The following is a 13,264-nucleotide window of genomic DNA, read 5'->3' as shown; positions in this document are numbered from 1 at the left end:
CCCAGTGCTGCAGCTGGACTTGGTAATGTGTAAGAGTCTCCCAAGTGGTACTGGTTTTGAAGGCATGAAGGAGTCATAAAGAACAGCTGAGGCTTGAAACTATGAGAGGCCATGGAAGGCCACTGGTGAAGGTGGAGCCTCAGTTGCAGATGATGGCACAGGACTGAAGGGGTCATGCAGAGGATTTGAGGTTTGGCACCATGAAGAGAGCCTATGAGAGGCTATGGTTGAAGCAGAAGACTCTAGTGTATTGTAGATGCCAGTACCATGGGATAATCACCAAGAACAGCAGCAGCAGTGGAGTGAATCAACCTGAGCTTAGACGGCAGAGCTGGAGAAGTAAAGCCAGCCCTTTGGGGGAGCCCAGAAGATCATGTGTAGATCCCAGACATTGAAACAAGAGGCTGTAACATTGAAGTTGCCTAGGAGACCCCAAGATGTTTTGAGATGCTAGAGCCATGAGATATCTGCTGAGGAAAGCAGCTAACAGTGAGTGGAACCAGCCCAGGGAAAAGAAAGATGAAAAAGGAGTTAGAGATCTGAAGGCCACTTTGACATCAGACAGGAGATGCAGAGTTTGGAGTTTGCCCAGCTGGTTTCCCATCTTGCTTTGGGGATTAAAGTTAAGACATTGGATGAATCTCAGAAGAGACCTTGAACTTTGGTCTTTTAACATTATTGAGACTGCTATAGACTATAGGGGCTTTAGAAGTTGAACCTAATATTCTTTTTTATTATACTACGGTTAGGTATGTTCCCCCCTAGGCTCATGTGTTTGAATAAGCCTATGGGGGCCAGGGAGTGGAATGTGATGGTTTGTATATGCTTAGCCCAGGGACTGGTACTATTAGGTGTAGCTTTGTTGGACTAGGTATGTCACTGTGGGCGGGGTTGTGGACCTCCTCCTAACTTAACTGCCTGGAAGCCAGTCTTCTCATAGCAGCCTTTAGATGAAGGTATAGAACACAGCTCCTCCTGCACCATGTCTGCCTGAAGGCTGCCATGCTCCTGCCTTCATGATAATGGACTGAACCTCTGAACCTATAAGACAGCCACAACTAAATATTGTCCTTCATAAGAATTGCCTTGGTCATGGTGTCTGTTCACAGCAGTAAAACCCTAACTAAGGCATCATAGAAAGGAAAAGACAACGTTGTCAGAAAACACTTTTCTGATCTCCAAATATAAAAACATTAATTAAGATTCCAAGAACGCTGGGCCACCCAGATGGACCAGAATGATGATTAGGCTGCCAAGTCCTTGAGACCCACATGGTCATGTGAAAGGAGAAAAATCATGGTTCTCACAATTTGTCCTCTGACCTCCACACATGTGCTGTTGGGTGTGACACACACACACACCACACTTCAGACCTACCAAGAATGGTGAGCATAACAAAACAACAGAAAGGATGAATACACTACCATAAGACACTCAGACTGGAGAGAAGGCTCCACGGGTAAGAGGGTGGCTTTTCCTCCACAGGACTGAGTTTGGTTCCCAGCATCCACACTGTGGTTTACAGCTGTCTATAGCTGCAGATCCAAGAGATCTAACTGTAGATGGTCCTGCAGCGTTTGTATTAATTGCATTTCCCCAAGAAGGGCTGGCTAGTTCACTTACCCTCCTATTTTAATTAGTAAAATAAAGGTGAGAACCGGTGATTGGCAGGGGAAGGGAGGTGGAGAAAGAGGGGGTCAGAGGTCAGGGAACACAGGAGGACCAAAGAGAAGATCCAAAATGGACATCAGGAAGGCTGAATTAGATTCAGGTGGGCTTAATTGGTGTTAGGTAGCTATAAACATTTTAAGGATATTATAGGTCTTTCATTTCATATAGAAGGGCAGTTTGTATCTTTATCCATTTGATGCAATCTTGTTGTCTAGAGGGTTTGTGGATTGAGAACTGGATATATAAACCTGTATGAAAAGCTATTGGGCCTTACTTAGAGTTGTGTTTTTGTTAGGATTTGGGGTAAAGAAACATTCCAGGACGGAGGCAGTAGGGCAGGCAGAATAAACCGCCAGAGAAGGGAGTCGTGTGGACAGAGTGAGACAGTTGGGGCAGCTTGGACCAAGGGACAGAGTCTATGCACCGACTCTGTACTAGAATTGGGGCCCTCGGAGTGAGACCGCAGGGGGCCGATACAGAGATAAGCCAAACCATCTTTTAATATTTACTGCAACAACTAATGACCTTTTCTGGCCTTTTTGGAAAACAGGCATGCACCTGGTACACAGACATACATGCAAGCAAAATACCCATGCTCATAAGATTCAAAACAGATGTTAAATTAAGACCCTCCATTTATTTGGAAGCACACACTTGACATGAGAGGAGACGCCAGAAATGAATTCAGATCTGGAATAAACAAAGAAGGCCGAACTCATGAGATGAGGTTAGGCAGGACAGAGAGACTGACAGTGCACAGGGGGCCCTGTAGCAGGTCAGAGACCAGCGACAGACAACCTGATGCTTGACCCCAGGGCGTTAGAAAATATGATCCTGGGAAGAACTGGTTTAAACAGGCTAGCAGAGAGTCCTTTATAAGCCCTATTATTCACTTCTGCCGCACTGCAGAGCCATTGTGCTGACTTTCTGCATCCGAGGCTTCCTGAGCATAGTTCTGCCCGACAACAGAAACAACCAGTCAGACAAAGGGGGTTCAACAGAGGACCTGCTGGAGCTGTATGAGGGTGCAGCATGGCGACCAAGCAGGACAGACAGACACCTCTGCCTCAGGACGATGCATGCCCACTGAGAACATGGCCCACACCTTTACTGAGAGCACAGAGCAGCTGCTCTGCCACCTCAGGGATGGGCATGAGCTCCAGGACCCAGGTCACATGACAGAAACCAGAACCTACCAGTCTTTCCTGTGGAAGACGAAGATGGAAGAGGAGGGAGGGTGTGGAAGCTCCTTGTTTGTGGCCAAAGATCACTGAGGCTGAAGCTTCCTAGAATCGAATGGCAAAGGCTCTGGCATCCAATAGGGAGAGGTAGGAATTGGGGGTGGGGGTACGCAGCCTCCGGGATCTTTCTAGTCCAGTGTTTATGGGTGACTTGTGCCCCTACCATACAAATGGTGAAGTCCTAGAAACTTCACATATAGCCGTATTTAGAGACGAACCCTTTACAGAGGTGATTAAGGTAAAATGAGGGCATACGAGTGGCCCCAAATCTAGTAAGTGTCACTAGTGTCCTTGCAAAGGCATGGCTGTGCAGAGGGAAAAACCATACGATGACACCTAGAGACATCATCTGCATCCAAGGAGAGGAGCAGGTAAAACCAACGCTGGTCACAACCTTGGACTTCTAGCTCCCAGACTAAGCAGCACCTTGCTACAGCCTTGGCAGATGAACACCTTGGACCCTCAGGCTTCCGTAGGCCTTTACTCCAACTTCCAGCCCAAAGTCCACCATCCTTGAGGGTCCTGCCCATCCTGCTGGCCTCGGCCACCAACACGGCCCAGCACTGTGATGCTGTCCTGTCCCAGGCTTCGGTGACACTGTGTCACGTCCACACTTCACTGTAGAGCTGGCTGCCACTTCAAAGGCAACTTGAATAAAACCAAGTGCATTTCCCCCCACAAGTCAGCTCCTGAGTTCTTCCCTCTGTGCTCACAATAGCTTATTCTCCATTACACTCTCAGCCAGAATTTAGTCATTTTAGAGCCCTGACTTCCTGCCTCCACATCCCACTTGTTTCTACAGCAGAACAGCCACATGTAAATCTTTCTACTCCAGGCCCCCAGTATGATCTGGAAATGAGTAAAATGGCCTCCTTGGTCCCACTGATCCTTTCCCAAACACCTGCTGTTCCTCACCTCAGGGAACTCAGGCCATTTCTGCCTGGCATTCAAGACACTGACAGGCCACACCACGTTCCCAGTACCCACTGCCCCAGGCATTCCATACGTCCTTGAGGGTTCAGGGGCTAGAGCATCGGTGACCCATGGGTACTGAATGAGCCTTTCATAGGTGTCACCTAAGGCCATCAAAAAACCCCACAGATATTTACGCTTCAATTCATAACAGTAGTAAGATTACAATTATGAGGTAATTGTGATTATTATATTGTGATAATACATCATATTATCACAAAAATGATGTGATGGTTGGGGTCACCACATAGTGTGATGGTTGGGGGTCACCACATAGTGTGATGGTTGGGGGGTCACCATATAGTGTGATGGTTGGGGGGTCACCATATAGTGTGATGGTTGGGGGGTCACCACATAGTGTGATGGTTGGGGGGTCACCACATAGTGTGATGGTTGGGGTCACCACATAGTGTGATGGTTGGGGGGTCACCACATAGTGTGATGGTTGGGGTCACCACATAGTGTGATGGTTGGGGGTCACCACATAGTGTGATGGTTGGGGTCACCACATAGTGTGATGGTTGGGGGGTCACCACATAGTGTGATGGTTGGGGTCACCACATAGTGTGATGGTTGGGGTCACCACATAGTGTGATGGTTGGGGTCACCACATAGTGTGATGGTTGGGGTCACCACATAGTGTGATGGTTGGGGTCACCACATAGTGTGATGGTTGGGGTCACCACATAGTGTGATGGTTGGGGTCACCACATAGTGTGATGGTTGGGGGGTCACCACATAGTGTGATGGTTGGGGTCACCACAGCGGGAGAAGCGGATTCAAGAGCCACAGCATTAGGAAGCCTGAGAACCACGGGCTAGAGGCTTGGTCTCCAGTGCAGCAGTAATGGGAGGCAATGGGACATCTATGGCAGGACAAGCTGCAGGCACCGCCAACCTCTTACCTGGTGGTAGGCATTGTCATCTGCAAGCGTCACACTTGAGAACTGGACGGTCAGGTTAACAGGAAAAAACAAACAAACAAACCTCACAATGTTTGCAGTAAGTTTGTGGTTCTGCTTTGGGAAGCATTCATAGCGGTCCTGGGATGCCCTTGGGCTGCAGGCTGGAGCTGCCAGCCTAGAAGAAGGTGTGTAGGCCCTGGGGGCCTGCTGGCCTCAGAAGGGATTAATGGGATCCCCCAGAATGTGATGTTCAGAAGGAATTAATGGAATCCCCCAGTACTCAGTTAGTTCTCACAGAATGTGATGTTACAGAGCAGTCAGTGTGTTTGCTTCTGCACGTGACTGTTTCTGTTTCCCGAGAGCCCTGCCAGAGGCCAGACTGAAGGGGTTACCCAATCCTGGCCTTCAGACTCCAAAACTGTGAACTCAATAAAATTTACTCTTTACCCAGCCCCCAGTGATGTTATAACAACAGAAAACTGGTAGGTAGAGTGTGACTCAAGCGACTTGGGAGGATGAGGTAGCAGGGTCATTTCAGCCCAGAGAGTCAAGACCAGCCGGGGATTATAGGAGACCCCTCCATCAGAAACTTAAATGAGGGCTGGAGAGATGGCTCAGTGGTAAAGAGCACTGACTGCTCTTCCAGAGGTCATGAGTTCAATAACAAGCAACCCCATGGTGGCTCACAACCGTCTGTAATGGGATCTGATGCCCTCTTCTGGTATGTCTGAAGTCAGCAACAGTGTACTCACATACATAAATTCTTAAATCATTAAATAAAATAATAGGAAGCGGAGTTATACACTGTGCAAAAGAGCCTTTATGGCCTCCTCCTTGCAGAGGAGAAAAGTGAAATTTAGAATAACTGAGTGACTGCCCCCTGCTCTCAATACCAAATGAGGAAGCTAGGGGATGCATTTATGGCTTTCTAGCGCCCTGGAGAAATGCAGTTCCCACAAGAATAACAACCAAGAGCCAAGACCTGAACAGTGGTCAGCGGGTAAATGCACTTGCCACACAGGCTGGGTGCTCTGATTTCAACCCCTGAGACCCATTATCAAAGACTAGGTTGTCCTCTGTGCTTCACACACATGCTGTTGGCACTCACACAGTTGTGCGCACACACACACACAAACACACACACACACACAAACACACACGTGTACATATTATCATCAAAGATCCACATGAGGCACCTTATGGAAGGTTCTGGGTTTGTCACTGTAAGCCCTGAGAAAACCTATATCCTGATTGGAGGAGATTGGGACTGTCCCTAATTTGGGCACTCCTGAAAGCTGTGGGTGAGAATTGTCAAGTCACCTGAGGAAACAGCTTGCACCAAAAGTGCAAGTGCATGCTGTGAGGAGGAGGAGGAGGGCAAGTGCATGCTGTGAGGAGGAGGAGGAGGGCAAGTGCATGCTGTGAGGAGGAGGAGGAGGGCAAGTGCATGCTGTGAGGAAGAAGAGGGGAAGGAAGAGGAGGAGGAAGAGGAGGGTAAGTGCATGCTATGAGGAGGAAGAGGAGGAGGCCTGGGATGGGCTTTCTGTTCAGTCAGTAATTCAGTACCAGCTGCAAAAACTTCAAGTTAAAAATTGCAAAGCTCAGCAGGCAAGAATAGTACCTCAGGCCTGCAATCCTACTATTCATGAGACTCAGGGGATCACTGTTAAGTTTGAAGCCAGCCTTGACTACATAGTTAAGTTCCTGGGTGGCCAGGCATAGAGTAAGACCCTGTCTTTTAAAAAAAAGTTTTGATTTACTTATTAAAAGTTCCATGCCAGGCACAGGGCTGAATTTCTATTATCCCAGCACTCAGGGGGTGGAGGGGGTTCCAGGCCAGTGGGAAACATGCTGAGAAACTTGCTAAAAAATAAAAAAGATAAGGCTGGTGTGATAACTCACAGGTGTGCTGGTTTGCCTGAGGATGGCCCCCAGACACTCATATTTCAATGCTTAACATAACAGAATGGAACTGTTTGTGGAGGATTGAGGGGTGTGGTCTTATTGGAAGAAGTATGTCACTGGGAGTGAGCTTTGAAGTTCCAAAAGACCACACCAGGTCCAGTCTCTCCCTCTCCCTCTCTCTTCTCCTCCCCTCCCCATCTCCCTGCTGAAAAGGATATAAAGCTCTCAGCCTCAGCCTCAGTGTCCTGCCTGTCCACTGCCTGCCATTATGATAATGAGTTAATCCTCCAAAACTGTAAGTAAGTCCTTAATTAAATGCTTTCTTTTATGAAGAAAAAAAGAGCTGCCTTGGTCATGGTTTCTCTTCGCTGCAATGAAACAGTGCCTAAGTGATAAAGGAGCTTGCTGCACAAGCCTAGCAACTTGAGTCCCTCCACGTGAAAACGGAGGGAGAGAAGCAGCTCCATAAAACTGTCCTCTGACCGTCAAGAGCTGTGCACATGCATGCACACACATGATGATGGTGGTGGTAGTGATAATAACATGCATGCACACACATGATGATGGTGGTGATGGTGATAATAACATTTAGATAAAGGTTTTACATGCAACGTGAAATCCTGGGATGGGTCCTAGACAAGAAAAAGACACTCGTGGGAACAGGTGGGACCTGGAGCCTGCACCTGCCTTTGTATTTGCACCAGTGTCACTGGGTTAGGACTGATCAATCAATTCACGGTTGTGTAAGATGTCAACGCTGGCAGGAGCTGAGGAGAGATAAGAGAGAACTCTCTAGTAAGTCTAGCACAACCTCAGAATAAGTAAGTATTAGAGAGTGACTTCCTCCTTAATTTCCTTAGCACTCCTTTTTTTTTTGTCCCTAAATAACTATGTAGCCATAAGCAAATTACTTCATCTTGCTGAGTCCAGTTTCTCACCTATAAAAAACAAGATGAAGACAGCCAGGCCTGCTGGCAGATGAACACGGTTTGGTTACTAGGGTGGGAGAACTAGGCATTGGAAGCCAGCCTGGGAAACAGAGAAGGGCTCTCATCCTGAGCCAGCAAGATGTTTTAATAGGTAAGTGTTCATTGTACAGGTCTGATGTCTGCGCACCTGCAGAACTCACATAGGGGCACAAGTGCCCTGACCTCTGCATGGACCACCATGGGATGTGTGCATCCACACACACTTTTGAACACGGGACACAGATGGCTCAGTGTTAACAAGAACCCAGATTCATTCTCAGCATACACATGGTGGGTCAGATGCCCTCTTCTGGTCTTTGCAGGCACTGCATGCACACAGCACACAGGTACATACATACATACATACATACATACATACATACATTCAGGGAAACACTCTTACATGTAAAATAAATTTTTTTCAAATAAAGAAAATATTGCTTTTAAAAAAAGAAAGTCCCTAACCTCATTTTTAAATGGATGAACACAGTCTAGATCGTTTCCAGTTGCCTCCCTTTGTACCCCCTGCTCTGACACCCAGATCCCAACACAGCTGCAGCGACAATCAGCTTACTAGGCAACTCCACATCCCTGGTGTTTGGCACCATGCCTGCACCAGTAGGTTCTGAACAGAAGTTTCTGAACCCAAAACGCCATTTTTCCCCCAATGAAGCACAACTGCCATCTCTTTTACCCGCCTGGCTATGAGAAAGCAAAGTGCTCACAAAACTTTGAAAGTAAAGCCATCTTCACCAGGCAGAGGGGAGAGGTCCTTTACAAGCAGAATATTCAGAAGTCGGCTCCTGGATGCAGGAGGGAGGCCCAGTCTAAACAATCAGAGGGGACCTGAGGAATAAACAGTACACACAGCTTCCAAATGGGCCCCCCATAGCCACTTCCTCCCACCTGCCGTCCAGCAGTCACGGATTTCCAAAGTCAAAACCACCTCGGTGGTCCTCACGTTCATAAACAGTAAACCCCAGCGATAAGCTAACTACTGACAAGGCAGAAATCATGAGACAGCTGGATCGAGCTGGCTTTCCACAGCCGGCTTCCTACCAGGTTCTGGCCCTGAAAAGATGACAGTATCCAGACCGGTCAAGCAAAGCCAGAAGGGCCCCGCTGTGAAGAAATTATTCCTGTCTATAAATAACTCCCCCTAGGGGGACAAACAGAAACATCAAAGCCAGGACACTCGAGATGAGCTGGGCAAGACGGCTAGCTCCTGAGGGGCTAGAAAGGGAATGTGTCCCTCGTGGGAGGCGTGGGAGGCGCGGTCACCATGCAGCACGTACCTGTAAAGCCCGGCGGCCAGGGTCCCTCCCTCACCCGTGCTCCTACCCGGAGCCGCCGCTCCAGGAGCCGGTAGCAAGCCGGGGAAATGCAAGGGAATGGGGCGGCGCGTCTTTGCCAACCACAGGCAGGTGGCAGCCTCGTGAGCAGGAACAGACCATGGGAAAGAGCCAGATCCCTGCAGTCCCAGATCCTGGCCACACCCCAGTGAGGCTCAGGTCTCTAGCCACACTCAAGTGAGACTTCAGACACCTCTAGGGCCCCCTACACACAGGGTTGCTCCTCAGTAGCTCAGCCTGCCTCACAACAGGCTTGTCCTTAAGGGATGCTGGCCTCCTTGATCAAAATGTCACCTCCCGGAAACCTGCAGTGCCCTACTGCCTTAATGGGTGCTTGTACACCTGTGCCTGCCTGACTTGGTTCAGAAAGAACCCTCTGGGATGGACGCTCGGGCTGCCCCCTTCCTTGTGTGGGGGAAGTTCCTATTTCTTAATCTTTACTGTTCCAGCTCTCCCTTTTCCCCCAGGGCCTGGAGGCCTAAGAGGGTCTTGATTCTTACCTCTGAACCCCTGATTCCTTCATTTTCTTGTCAACAGTTTCAAGAAGTTCTGCCCCTTTTCTTTTGTCTATGACAACTCTCTCTCTCTCTCTCTCTCTCTCTCTCTCTCTCTCTCTCTCTCGAATACTATTTTTAGACAATCTTACTAGTTTACCTATGCTAGCTGTGAACATTCACTGATCCTCCTGCCTCAGCCTCCCCATTAGCTGTTACTACAGATGTGTGCAGCCAGGCTCTGGTACAACTGGAGGATTCTTTATTCTGGTTGTCACTGGGATTGACACTCTGCTGGTGAGGGAGTGAGACTGAAAAGCACAGGGAGCTCAGGGACACAGAACTTGCGTGTAAGTCCCAGTGGCTTCCTGTCCCTGCTGCGGTTCCCAGTGCTCCTGCAAATCAAGGATGCCCACGATCAGTGCCCTCAAACACACCGTGCTCTGTAGCTACAAACGTCCTGCGCCAAGGGGGTTGTACCCCTTCTTCGGAGCTTGTTGGGCTCTGCCCGGTACCTGCTCACACACAGGACGGAAGAGGACAGTCCCGGCACAAAAGCTAGAACACATCCGCATTAATGTCTTCTGGTTCTTGTGACGTGCACACTGGTGCAGACCTTCGATGTGGCGATTGCTCAAAACAACAACAAGACCACAAGTACATACGACCAACCCAGCTGCTCACTCCAGGGCACGGACCCAAGGACTTTGTGTTCTACTCTGGGAACACAGGCTCACCCGTGCTCACAGCTCCTTCAGTCACAATAGCTACAACGGAGGGACAGCTCGGACACCCATCAGCTGGCCAGTGGGTAATGGAAGTGTGGCAGCTATATAAAAGAAATTGTATTCAGTGGTAAAGAGAACTGAGATTTGTGGGTACGTGGGTGGGGTTGGAGGACATCACACTGAGTGAGGTAACAGACCCAGAAAGTCAAGCATCGCAAGCCCTAGCTCGTACATGGAGTTTAGGTCTGTGTACTTAATTTAGAGTGCATCTGAATTCCAGGAAACTAGTAGAGACCATCAGTGGGGAAGGAATAATGATCTTGGGGGTGGGGTCGTAGAACACAGGTGATCTGAAGGGAGAAGATGGGGATGGAGGTTTAACTAGAGAGAGGGGTGGAGGGTAGACCTGAGAGGAAAATGGATGGAAAACCGACACTAGATGATTGGAAAACCCAAATGGAAACTTCTTACTTTATAAATGTAATGGTTACTTTTTTGTTGCTATAATAAAATATCACATCTTCAAATCGAAGCATGAAGCAGACGGTGAACTGGAGGAGGGGTGAGGCTATGAGAGCTGGAGGAGGGGAGAGGCTATGAGAACTGGAGGAGGGGTGAGGCTATGAGAGCTGGAGGAGGGGTGAGGCTATGAGAGCTGGAGGAGGGGTGAGGCTATGAGAACTGGAGGAGGGGTAAGGCTATGAGAGCTGGAGGAGGGGTGAGGCTATGAGAGCTGGAGGAGGGGTAAGGCTATGAGAGCTGGAGGAGGGGTGAGGCTATGAGAGCTGGAGGAGGGGAGAGGCTATGAGAGCTGGAGGAGGGGTAAGGCTATGACAGCTGGAGGAGGGGTGAGGCTATGACAGCTGGAGGAGGGGTAAGGCTATGAGAGCTGGAGGAGGGGTGAGGGTATGAAAGCTGGAGGAGGGGTGAGGCTATGACAGCTGGAGGAGGGGTGAGGCTATGACAGCTGGAGGAGGGGTGAGGCTATGAACTCTCAAAGCTCATCCTCAGTGGTATATTTCTTCCAGCAAGACCACACTTATTTTTTTTTTTTTTTAGATTCTATTTATTTTTATTTTACCTGCCTTTTACCTGCATGTGTATCTGTGTGAGGGCTGTTATAGACAGGTGTGAGCTGCCATGCGGGTGCTGGGAATTGAACCCAGTTTCTCTGGAAGAGCAGCCAGTGCTCTTAACTGCTGAGCCATCTCTCCAGCCCCAAGACCACACTTCTTAAACCTCCCAAAACAGTGCCACCAACTAGGTACCACGTGTCCAAATACTTGAGACTGTGAGGGACATTTCTCATTCAAACAACCATGCTAAATTTCCTAAGTGTGTGTGGGGGGGGGGAATGAATTTTAATCCAGCAAGGGAGCTTCTCCAAAGACCTTCTAGTTCTGTGTGATCCAGCTGGAATGACACACCTTTAATCCCTCTGGCAGGAATAAAGACACACCCTTTAATCCCAAACAATGAAGATAAAGTTAGTTTGTAGAAGGAAGCAGCCACAAAGTGAATCAGAGAAAGATTTGAGGAATGAGTCAGAGATAGGATATGCTCAGCTCTCAGTAGAAAAGCACAGGGAGGAGAGGCTACTTACAGGCAGCACCGAGGAGGCAGTTTTACGGAGACAGATTCTCAGAGACAGGTTGCAGATGAAGACAGAACTAGCCAGAGAATGAGAAGCCAGAAAATTAGAATAGATTGCTGGAGTTAGTTTGAGGCTAAACAGAGCAGTTCAATGAGAAGCCAAGAAAAGCCAGTTTGAATCAGTCAGCTTGGAGAAGAGTTTTGAGCCAGAACAGCTGAGTTGAACCAGCCAGCCAAAGTTCAGAAAGAACTAGGAAGAGTGAGTTTATCCAGCAATAAGCCTCCAAGGTGACAGTTACATCAGGTGAATAACTTTTACATGTGTGTGTGTGAGTGTATAGTGTATGTGTGTGTGTGGTTATATGGGGGCTTCCCCCCCAAAAAAAACCATAAGTTAACAAGTAAAAACCCCAGGGCCAGGTGTTGGATACCTCCATTTGAGTTGTTGACCAACTGTTCCAGAAACCTTCAAAGTAATACAGACTATTGCTGGTGCTCTTGATTGCCCCTCAGAACTTGATAGTAAGACCCTGTTGCTGAAAACACAAAGTGTTCACCAGACACGGAGAAATCAAGTTAGTATTGGCCAGTAAGTTTACTCCCTGCTAGCTAGGCTTGGGGAAATCCATTAATAAACATATGCAGCTTCAAACCCTGTGGTCTGTAATAACGAACAACACAGAGAGATATGTCTCTGTGTGAACTAGTGGCTCAAGTGTTAGGAAGGTAATTAGCCACTTTCTGGCTGGATTTAAGCCTGTGTCCACTGGAGGAAATACATGCTTGGTGTTGTGAATCTGACCAAGAAGCCATGGTTGGAAGCTCATTGCCCTAAGAGTGAGGCTCTTACTATCATTATTATTCTGTTGAATGGAAATAGTATGAAACTTCCCTCCAAATTCTTACTCCACACTCATAAATTAGTGCAGCTCCCAGACCTCAGAGAAGGTTCCTACAGTGGACAGTAATTAATACAAAATTCACAAATAATCAGTGCAAAGAGGTGCAGTGTGGTGCTCCCCCACAAATGTGGCATCTATATGCCATATATGACACAGTCAATGCACACACACACACAACACAGACGCACATACAACAGACACACATACAATAGACACACCCACTCACACAAACAACAGACACACACACTCACACACACAACACAGACACAGTCAGTGCACATACACACATACACACAACACAGACACACATATACTCACACATACAACACAGACACAGTCAGTGCACACACTCACAACACAGACAAACACACAACAGACACACACAACACACACACATACAACAGACACACCCACTCACACACACAACACAGACACAGTCAGTGCACATACACACAACACAGACACACATATACTCACACATACAACACAGACACAGTCAGTGCACACACACACAATACAGACACACACAACTCA

The 13,264-nt window shown here is 48.2% G+C and overlaps 1 protein-coding gene across 4 annotated transcripts in view; it reads right to left on the bottom strand.

The window, feature by feature from the left end:
- HLCS (holocarboxylase synthetase) overlaps window positions 1–13,264 on the bottom strand; it is a gene marked incomplete at its 5' end in the record, with an annotated part of 169,427 nt that overhangs the window by 149,606 nt on the left and 6,557 nt on the right. The window contains one exon of one of the 4 annotated variants that reach the window (XM_080919304.1): window positions 8,957–9,026. The exons of 1 other annotated variant lie outside the window; for it this stretch is intronic. Of the gene's footprint in view, window positions 1–2,867; window positions 2,954–8,956; window positions 9,027–13,264 lie in introns of those variants that run through there. 2 more of the 4 variants (XM_080919305.1, XM_080919306.1) reach the window with 2 other exon arrangements.

The sequence above is a fragment of the Micromys minutus genome (assembly GCF_963924665.1).
Source record: "Micromys minutus genome assembly, chromosome: 7".
Lineage (NCBI taxonomy): Eukaryota > Metazoa > Chordata > Mammalia > Rodentia > Muridae > Micromys > Micromys minutus.
Note: the sequence above shows the minus strand (reverse complement) of the source record. Positions and strands in the feature narration are given on the sequence as shown.